Source organism: Stigmatopora argus, chromosome 8, assembly GCF_051989625.1.
Source record: "Stigmatopora argus isolate UIUO_Sarg chromosome 8, RoL_Sarg_1.0, whole genome shotgun sequence".
Lineage (NCBI taxonomy): Eukaryota > Metazoa > Chordata > Actinopteri > Syngnathiformes > Syngnathidae > Stigmatopora > Stigmatopora argus.
In genome coordinates, this window is record NC_135394.1 from 1,094,501 (window position 1) to 1,103,143 (window position 8,643).

The 8,643-nt window shown below is 39.6% G+C and overlaps 1 protein-coding gene across 3 annotated transcripts in view; it reads left to right on the forward strand.

Annotated features, from left to right (window-relative positions):
* Nucleotides 1-4,152, forward strand: part of hps3 (HPS3 biogenesis of lysosomal organelles complex 2 subunit 1) — a 36,665-nt gene extending 32,513 nt beyond the window's left edge. For all 3 annotated transcript variants that reach the window (XM_077607964.1, XM_077607966.1, XM_077607965.1), the window contains 7 exons: nucleotides 218-271; nucleotides 1,994-2,122; nucleotides 2,441-2,615; nucleotides 2,832-2,951; nucleotides 3,120-3,148; nucleotides 3,223-3,322; nucleotides 3,746-4,152. The gene's annotated coding sequence lies outside the window, so the exon portion shown is untranslated. The remainder of the gene's footprint in view (nucleotides 1-217; nucleotides 272-1,993; nucleotides 2,123-2,440; nucleotides 2,616-2,831; nucleotides 2,952-3,119; nucleotides 3,149-3,222; nucleotides 3,323-3,745) is intronic.
* The last annotated feature ends 4,491 nt before the right edge of the window (nucleotides 4,153-8,643 follow it).

An 8,643-nucleotide genomic window follows, 5' to 3' on the forward strand; every position in this document is an offset into this window, starting at 1 on the left:
AAAAGCAAAATCATTTTCAATACCATGTGCCGCAGTAAATGCAATCTCAATTATAAATGTTAAATGGAATTCCCTTTTGACTAAAAATTCAATTGCTTCTCATAAAGTTGAGTATTGCTTGTCATTAGATTGTACCAATGGTAGTATTGCTATAGATGATTGGTTTCCAAGTGTGAACAGTTAATTAACTTGCCTTGATTTGCTTTGACTGTCTCAGATGTTTCCTCTCACTTGGAAATCCGGGGCTTGTCTTGTGGAGCGCACCACCCCGGTAACACACTTAACATTTTTCTTTTGTTCTTTTTAAACATTTTTAATGGTAGTTGAATACTAGTACAAAATTAACGTAGCTACTGCACATGATGATTCTTGAATACCTTTGCCTTGTCACGCTACTTAAACATGTGATTTAATCAATCAATCAATGCAAATTGTTTTTCAAACTGTTGTCTGTTTCACATGATTTGGCTCTTATGTGGCTTGAAAGAGAAAGACAAGTTTTTAATCAAGTCATCCAAGTGGAAAAAAAGTATTGCATAAGAATTTGAAAAAACAAAAATGAAGAAGAGAATTACAAGAATTGAAATCAAATAAAACAGGTAATAAAAATTAAACCTATAAAGGATGAAAGCAAATGTCATATAACTTAGAATTTGGACCACAGAAGCAGTTATGAATATGCTATCGCTAAAAAATTGTGATTTTAAACCTGAGGGGAAAAAAAGCACACAATATGGACCATTGTAACTTTAAGGAGTGTGTGCTTGTTTCAATTTTATCTCGTCTATCAGTGTTTACGTGGCTTGCGCTAACAGTGACTGTTAATGTTGGATGGTGAACTGTTCACAAACAATAGAATATTTGTCACTGATATGTAACAGTGTATAATATAAGTACTATGTATGTATGATAAATACTTTAATTTCCTGGTCACTTTGGACTGATTGCCATGCTAATTCTCCCAAATGAAGACGCTAAATCCAATGTTCATTGTGGTTGGGCATAAAACTGTTTGCCTGCGGCCTGTCGACTTTCCAATGCATAGCTTCAGAAAGACTTGAACTACAACGTATCTGAGTTAGCTCATTCATCTTAGAAGCATGGGTGTAACTGACATTACACCAAAATGGTACTGCCTACGTGGTCTGTGATTGTGTATTAACATTATTCTCCCCATGATTCTATTTAAAAAAAAAAAAAAAAACATGATTTGCATATTTCCAATCTTTCAAAAACTAATTTTCACGTGATTATGTGACTGGTCACTAGGTCTTTGTTCTTTTAAACATAAACACAAATAAGGAACTTCTAGATATTGTTCAAAACAGCCATTGTATTGATTATAATTGCATCATGGAACCAAAATGAAATTGTATGATATTTTTTTTTCATAGATGGGATTATTCTTTTAATTTTCAACATTGAATTTTCTCTTGTTGGATGAAATGATACCGTATTTTCTCATAAGACCCCCCACCCCCCGGTGCGTATAAGCTGCACCCTAAAAATTGCCATAAAATCATTAAATTTTTCAATTTCTCATATATAAGCCACCCCAGATTCAAAAATTTCACTTCCACATTCATGGTAGGGAGTACAAATGTTGTAGGGAAAATTGTAATAAAAATCATTGCACATGGTATTTCTGAGTTACTGGATGAATCAAAAGCACATTATTAGGGTCAATATCATAAGGAAGGTAGTAATTCATCCAGTAATGGTTGTTTTCTTACTGCAAAACAGAAAATAACCAGCAAATAGTAAACGTTAATGTTCTGACATCTACTGGTGAAAGAGTATAACAACACTGTCGGTCTTGTGCGCATTTAAGCTGTACCCTTGATTCGGTCTTTTTTTTTAGTTACAAATGCGCCTTATATGTGAGAAAATACAGTAATTCAAATATGTATGTAATAGCCTCTTAAGTAGATAAATAACATGATGATGGTTATTTAAATTGTTGTTCCCTATATCAATTTTGATCCACTTTAAGACATTTCACGTAGCCACCTCACAAGGAAACCCGAATGAAATGGAAGCGACTGACTCCTCAGCAGACAGGGCTGGTGGTCAAAGATGTGCTTTGTTTACCGAGAGGCTACTACAATGAAGAAATCAGGAGGTGAGAAGACGTACAGTGAAAGCTGTTGTTTCTCTGCTGATATCCAAAAAAACATTTCATGTTCACAATTAAGCTCCATCCTTTCTTGTCCTGCAACTGGAAGTCATTTAATCCCCTTAATTGTGTCACATACATATCTAAAATACATGTATGTATAGTATAGGAACAGAATATTCTAAGTTGGGTCATTTTAAATGTTAAACAACAGAAAAAAAAACTGTACACACTATTGACTGTCTCAAATATGGGATGTAAATGTTGGGATGACAACCACACAGAAAATGGATGGATGATCTATGTGACTTGATGTTTTCATAGAAACACTGCGCCACGAGGCAAAGAGCAAGCAACTCTTTCAGCTATGGGAATGACTGCCAGAATCACCATTGATAGGGAATGGTCAGCCAAACAGATGGAGAGCCGCTTGGTGGTGCTTTTCCAAAAGCTAGATAAAAAACAGGAGGGACAAAAGTTTTCCTTCACATATTTACAGGTCTGTGTTGTTATCCATATTCTACATCTTGTGCATTTGTTTTGTGGGTCTTAACATTTTGTTGATAAATAAATAAATAGAAAATTTAACATTTGACTTGATAGTGTTTGTAGAGGTGTTATGACCTCTGGTACTTCATGGAATACTGTAATTCTTCTCTATGTAGCAAATAGTGTGTAAAATGTCGGCCTAAGTTTAAAACTGAATGTCTTGCAGTGCATGCAGTGCGTTCTGTTTGTCCCAGTCATGCCCACAGAAGGTTGGACTGGGGAGCAGGTCCTCAGGATCTCGGGACAGGGTACCTTGTATATTCTCAGCCACCATGACCACCTGCAGGTAAACTTTTATAGTTTTAATATTTTTTTTTTTTCTTAAATCATATTCAAATTTTTGTTTAGTTCCAATGCCAAAATCATCACACTACAATATGTAAACAGTTTTATGATATGTAATACTTTTTTCCTAATTCCTGTTTAACACAAATCTGAATTACCCTCTTTCCAGACACTAGGTGAGATGGGTGTGGTGGAGAGGTAAGTTTAGAGAACAAAAATGATTGTAAAGATAAACAAATGATTACTTGGGCATTCTTCTTTACCCCTTAAAGGAAAATTTTATGTCAGGAAGATACCATAGAGAGCTGCCAAGATGGCGATAATATACATGACAGAGGGAACCAACCCCACAGATACAAGATTACAGCCAATGTGAGTTCTATTTGTCAAAAAAAGTGACATTCACATTCTGAAAATGTTTCTGGTACTTAGCTCACTAAAATACTGTGAATAATACTTGAAGCAAAATCATGAAATCTAACCCAACAAGGTCATCTGAAAATTGAACCCCAACACAATGTTTACAATTCAATTTTTAACCTTCACAATTCTATTTTTAACCTTCTTGCTGTCGACCTTTGTCCCGATGGAAACTTTCTCGCTTAGGTCACCTTTCTCGTTGCTAACGAAGCAGATTTCTCTCCCTCTCTTTCTTTCTTTGCCTCTTTTCTCATGCACTTCCAGTTTTTGACACAAACTTCACGGGTAGGTGGGTTTTTTTGGGGAAGTGTGTCCACCGCATTGGTCAAGAAGTTTTGATTTTCTTTGATCTGAATGAATTTATGTTACTTTTAGGCTCCTGCTCCTGGATGCATGGATGTTACTTATGGACCTGAAACATCATAAATCCTGGACCAATTTCTAACACTATCTTGACAAGATTTTCCATTTGTGAGGGATGGAGTTTTTCTAATTGTTTGTGTTTATTTGAATGTTTGAATTGTAATTTATATAGATGGATGCTGTCAAGGTTCTGCAAAATCTCCCACAAAATGTTTTAATATGTTTATGAGCCATAAATAAGGCACCTGAAGAATAAATGCAATGTAAATGGGTAAAATTGGACATAAATTTTTAAATGAAATAATGTGACTGAACAGTTTTTTTAATTTCTTGGTAGTAGAATGTTGAACTGTTAAATGCATTTTGAGAAATCTGTAACATTGAACCCTTTAGAAATAAACTCGGTGATTGTTAATTAACCCAATAACCCCATTAAGTGATTAAATAACAAAAAATGAACAAATCCTCTACCTCTTCAGTAGCCATGTAGCTCACATTAGCCACAATTGGCCGCCTGAAGTTGGCACCACAAGAAAACACTGATCTGATCCAGATGACATAACATACATCCAGATGGGCAGTTGGCATGTCTTCATGATTCGGTATTATGATTTTTGGCTCTTTGTATCCAGTTATTTTTATTTATATCATAAGGAGGGGTTATTGAGTCAGGTTCTTGGTGACGCAACCCGAAATTCCTCGCAAGTTGAAAAAGTAATTGCCCCTTCCTGATTTCTGTGTTTTATTTGTACTTTTTGGCATTTTTAACACAGGTTTCAGATCATCAAACCAATTTTAGGGTACACGGTCGATTGGTTGCCAGTCTTTTGGTCGCCCGGAAGGTTATTGATAATTACCATTTAAATTGTTGCCCTAATTCCCTAAATACACACTGCAAATTACTATTTAGTCATACTTAATGCCCTATTAATTATTAGGCTAAAGAAAAGCTCCAAATTTCCCGGACTTTTATTGTTTTTTGTTGGAGAACTTGTTAAGACCCTGACTGACGTACCTTCCTAAGGGGACAACTCATGTACATACAAACTCTTATACACTCACACGTCGGCTCAGTGAAACTGCTCAGGGCCATTGTTGGCTTTGATTGATGCGTAGACCGTGATGTTTTACCTTGTTTTGTCGCCGGTCTTTTGGTCGCCGGTCTTTTGGGCGACCAAAAGACCGGCGACCAATCGACCGCACACGCAATTTTAGTATGACACAGAGATAAGCCAAGGAAATAGAAAATGCAGTTTCTAAATGATAATTTTATTCACCAAGGCAGAAAAAATTACCAACTTCTCTGGCCCTTTGTGAAAAAGTAATTGACCCCCTGAACCTAATCATGCGTTGTGCCACCTTTTGGCAGCAAAAATTGAAACTAAGTGTTTCCGATAATTTGTGATGAGTCTTTCACCATGCTTTAGAGCAGGGGTCTCAAACTTGCGGCCCGCGGGCCAACTGCGGCCCGCGGGACGATAATTTGCGGCCCCCGTCTTAATATGAAAGATCGATTTTTATTTTTTATTTTTTTTTATTTTATTTTATTTTTTTTTATATACCCCTTTCCCCATGATGGCGCCGTTTAAGTGGCAGCCAGTGGCAGTAGCTCTGTCCACTCATGTTTTTCTTGTTTTACAGCATGTTTTACATGAAAAATTAGAGGGAACATTGACATGCACCTGCTTGTGGCAGGTGTGATACTGGTGTGCCGATAGCGAGCAATGATGATGTCGTGACCGGATGATTCGCCTAAAGACGTTTCGCCGACGGACGTTTGACAGACGGACAGGTCGTACTAGTATTTGTTAGTTTAATGATTAAATACAAATACTAGTATTTGTATTTAATCATTAAACGCTGTTTTCAGCTGGATTTGACCAAATTTGAGAGCATTTTGAGCCGTTTGGCGAATGGACGTCTATAGACGTTTTTTTGCCTCCATCGCGATATCATCCAGTATTTGTATTTAATCATTAAATGCTGTTTTAGGATGGATTTGACCCGATTGCTGTCATTTTACGGCTCGGTTCTGCTACATCTGCCTGCCCAAGAGTGCTTATTCCCGGACTGCCATTGATGGTAGACGAACATTGATTTTTACTATAATTTGGACAACACCGGCGGCGGGCCGGATTAAAAATCCTAACGGGCCGTATATGGCCCGCGGGCCGAGGTTGAAAAACTTGTACACACACGATCCGGCGGGGCGAGCGTTCGAATCCCGTTTCGGTGAAACCTCCGTTCGGCCGAATGAACGTTCGGTGGAACGTCCATTCGGCGACCTGCCCGTCTGTCAAACGTCCGTCGGCGAAACGTCTTTAGGCGAATCATCCGAGTACCGATGATGTCGCTCACACTGGTACTCAGTGCGCTCAGGGAGGTTGTCTTTCTGCTCAGACCAACAAAAAATTAGAGGGAACTTTGGTTCGGAGCTGAATGAACCAATCACGGTGAGGTATACGGCTCTGGAGGGCGGGACATCGGCCGGGCTGTCCAGTGCCTCGCTCACTCACTCATTCATTCCTCCAATCAGCTGGGCGGAGGAGAAGCCGTGAGGCCGATCACTCCGCTCGGCGCGCACACTCCTCCGCTGCTCTCAGCATAGAACTGAATGAGGCGCTATGATCCGTGATCCAGCCTGTGTCAGTGTCTGTAGCCATCTCCGCGATTGAAACGGAGAGCGAAAGTGCACATGCGCCACAAACCCGCGCGACTGAATGTGAAAGATCAACCCGAGACTCATTCCAAGTGGAAAAACATATTACGGAGCCCCAGAGATGTCTCTTTCAAAGCCTGCCGTGAAGAGAAAGGTCGGTGATGAGCACAGACAGTTTCAAGAAAAGTGGGGAGTGCAATATTTCTTTGTTGAACACAGGGGCACCCCGACGTGTCTCATTTACACTGAAAAAGTTGCGGTGCACAAGGAATACAATTTGAAACGTAATTGTACTATGAGACATGCTGAGGAGTACGAAAAATACCAGGGAGATGAGAGAGCCAACCAGGTTGCCAGTCTTAAAACACGTCTTCTGAGGCAACAGGATCTCTTCAAGAAGGCTACCAAAGACAGTAATGCAGCAGTCAAAGCTAGCTACGCCGTTTGTGAGTTGATTGATCCTGTGCTAAGTGATCCCAAATGGCTCATGGACTTGGCTTTTCTTGTTGATATCACACATGAGCTTAATGTACTGAACAAGAAGCTACAAGGCCAGGGGCAACTTGTCAGTGCTGCCTATGACAACGTGAGAGCATTCTGCACTAAACTTGTGTTATGGAAAGCCCAGCTCTCTCAGACAAACCTTTGCCATTTCCCAGCATGCAAGGCTCTCGTGGATGCAGGCACACCATTCAGTGGTGAGAAGTATGTTGAGGCCATTTCGAAGCTACAGGAGGAATTTGATCACAGATTTGCAGACTTCAAGACACACAAAGCCACATTTCAAATTTTTGCGGACCCCTTCTCCTTTGATGTGCAAGATGCCCCTCCTGAGCTTCAAATGGAGCTCATTGACCTGCAGTGCAACTCTGCACTCAAAGCCAAGTTCAGGGAGGTGAGTGGAGAAGCAGACAAGCTTGGGCAATTTTTGAGAGAGTTGACCCCCAGCTTCCCTGAACTTTCCCGAAGGTTCAAGCGGACCATGTGCCTTTTTGGGAGCACATACTTGTGTGAGAAGCTCTTCTCCACCTTGAACTTCAATAAGTCCAAGTACAGGTCCAGACTTACTGATGAGCATCTTCAAGCTCTACTGAGGGTCTCCACTGCTTCCTCCCTCAAGCCAAATGTGACTATGTGAGAAGAAGCGCTGCCAGGTCTCTAGCAGCAAGGAGTAGGCAAGAGAAGCCGTGTTCAGAATATTTCATGTTCAATGTTCCATTCAAGTTCAGAAAGTTAAAGGTTAAAGAGCTGTTAATACAGACATTTGAAACGGAATAAAAATAATTCATTTTCTCTACTTAGCCAGCCAGTGTATATCTACTGTATGCTCATTAGTATTATTTGGTTTTATATTACTGATTGATTTATTTTTTATTCATCTTTAAGTTAATTTATTTAATTCATTATTTTTTGTTAAAAAATAAAGATATTTGATAACGTTGGAAAGTTTTATCAGTGCTTTTCTTGTGGAAATCCTGATGCGGCCCAGTCTCACCCAGACTCGGCCTCTAGCGGCCCCCAGGTAAATTGAGTTCGAGACCCCTGCTTTAGAGGAATTTTGGCCCATTCTTCTGTGCAGAATTATTCAATCCTGCAATATAGTGTTTTCTAGTATACACAGACTATTTCAGATCACACCACTGCATTTCAATAGGATTTAAATCCAGACTTTGACTTGGCCACACCAAAACCTTAACTTTTTTTTTTATTTATTGTTTTTTTTCCCAGCCATTTTGAGGTGGACCTGCTGGTGTGCTTTGGATCATTATCATGCTGCATGCTCCAAGAGCGCTGGAGTTTTTAGCGCACGAACTGAGGGCCGGACGTTCTCCTTCTAAATTTGCTGGTAGACAGCAGAATTCATACTTCCATCAATTACAGCAAGTCATCCTGGTCCTGAGGCAGTGAAGCAACCCTAGACCATCACATTGTAATTTTAGCTATCTGACCACTCCAGTGAAGGATTGCCACTGTTCCCAGTTCTTGCCATTTGTGGATAATGGCTCTGACAATGGTTCGGTAGACCCCCAAAGCCGTGGAAATAGCTTTGTAACCTTTTCCAGACTGATAGATGTCCATCACTTTTTTTCACATTTCTTTGTGAATTCCTTTAGATCGTGGCATTGCACATGCTATATAAGTGTTTTCTTGATTCAACATGTGGTGCTAATCAGCTTTCCTACACAAATAAAGAGTCAAGACAATCTTCTGGGTTTTCTTGCAAGAGAGAATAAAACCTTACACGTCTCTG